This window comes from Carlito syrichta, unplaced genomic scaffold (genome assembly GCF_000164805.1).
Source record: "Carlito syrichta isolate Samal-C Ts95f unplaced genomic scaffold, Tarsius_syrichta-2.0.1 Scaffold287658, whole genome shotgun sequence".
NCBI lineage: Eukaryota > Metazoa > Chordata > Mammalia > Primates > Tarsiidae > Carlito > Carlito syrichta.
In genome coordinates, this window is record NW_007231754.1 from 94,678 (window position 1) to 96,559 (window position 1,882).

Here is a 1,882-nt window from a genome sequence, read left to right on the forward strand (position 1 = left end):
CTTGTCTATCTTATCCCTTAATTTTCATCTGTTTCCAGGATTCTTTTTGTTTTTTTTTTTTTTTTAGTATAGAACCAGAACCAATTATTTTATTGTGATAATATTTGGCTTATAATGGAACTTTGGACATTGAGCAACTTATTTACAACCAAAAAACAAAAATTTGCCATATTTTTCTAACGTGCGGTAATGTGTGAAACAGTCACCGCCATGCACTGCAGGTTCATCGATACATGTTGTGCGGTAGCAATATGTTTGACGTTTTCCACCAGGTATTTTTCTATTTGAATAGACAATGCAGTCTCGTTTTCTTTCTCCTACATTCATAGCATTTAATTTATTGTCCAAGTTTGTTGTTCAAAGAAGATGTGGAAGAACACACTCGGGACTCCTGAAACACACTTCTCAACTGATCAATCAAAAGCTTGACAAATTCCCAATGGGACAAAGGTTTTTCTTTTTTTTTTTTTTTGATGCTCAGTATAGTATACAGGAGCTAAATGCATATTTGTACCCCCCAGAAGAATAATTTCCTCCACCATTCTAAAGATTTTCACAAAAAACAAGATAGAGAAGCACACTGATGTGCATGACCCACACTGTTCATATTTGCAACATGATTTAGAATCACTTTGCGCTTCTTGACTGGTGTACTATTTCCACCACACAATGTCCTTGTGGTAGGTAGATTTCATGCCTGCATGATTTCAAGAGCTGAAAATTGTCACTATCCTTTTGCCTTTCCACACAAGAAGCGGATTATTTTTACTACATGCTGTTTTTTTTTCATTAAAAATGTTGGTTTTTTGATTTGTTCTGGTATTCCCCTTCTGGTCTTTGTACCAGCAAGATGACATTTCATCTTTAGTAGCTCTTCTCCTAGGACAGTACTAGTGTAATATCTGTCACAAACATGTGCTCTCGTGTTGCACTGGGAACTTTTTCCAACAACTTTTCATATAAATGCAATGGAATTCTTATCTTCCAATAAGAAAGGTGGTCTGCTGGAATTACGATGTCCCCTTGCACTTCCAAGTGCAAAGGGTTACAATTCTTTATACAGCCAACTATTGTAGTTGTAAGAGCAGAGTTATACTGAGTGCACAGTACTGTGGCGTACATCAGGATAAATCCCATCACACAGGAGAGGGTGAACTGCAGAAGGAAGAGGGTGTCAGCCCAGCCTTCGAACTCCACCGCCTTTTGTGCATCTCCTGTGAAACATGCAGTGGCTAGGGTGGGCAGAATCATGAACAGTGCATTGTAGTAGAGCAAACCATATTTTCCCAGCTCTTTTGAATCCAATTTTTGTTTTACATATGCACCATTTGCCACTGTCAGGACATCATTTATCAGAATAAAAACATAGCCTTCCAGATCAAATGCCAAGTCAGAGCTGGCAGCTACAAAGGCTCCAATGATCATTGCAAATACGGTCATTTGAATACCCCAAGAAAACGTCTTCTTGAGTAAAACTCCTTCAGCAAACATTGTAAACAGAATGGAGAACCTTCTCAGAACTGTAAACATTGGCAAGTTCAGTTTCTTTGTGCTGAACAGTCCCGTGATTTGGTTCCCAAAATATAGAAGAGGTAGTGGAAACGTCTTTTGAGGTACGTTTCTGTCAAGGTCAGGAAACTTGACTACTCTGAGCACCTTTCCCACCCAGAGAACTGCCACTGTGGCCACCATCTGGCCAAGTCCGACACACAGCGAGGAGGGAAACCTGCAGCCTGTGAGCACGCTCTTGTTGACCACCACCAGCAGGAAGGAGCTCGCGCCGTAGAAGCCGGCGGCCAGCAGCCGCAGCAGCGCGGTCAGCGGCTCTGCCGGCGCCATGCCCAGCGCCTCCGCATCTCTGCGCGCCCGGGGCTTCGCGGGG

The 1,882-nt window shown here is 42.1% G+C and overlaps 1 pseudogene across 1 annotated transcript; it reads right to left on the minus strand.

The window, feature by feature from the left end:
* Positions 1-879: 879 nt before the first annotated feature.
* LOC103254934 lies at positions 880-1,854 on the minus strand (annotated as a pseudogene). The gene has a single exon (XR_503994.1). The product of XR_503994.1 is annotated as a UDP-N-acetylglucosamine/UDP-glucose/GDP-mannose transporter pseudogene (transcript).
* Positions 1,855-1,882: the final 28 nt, after the last annotated feature.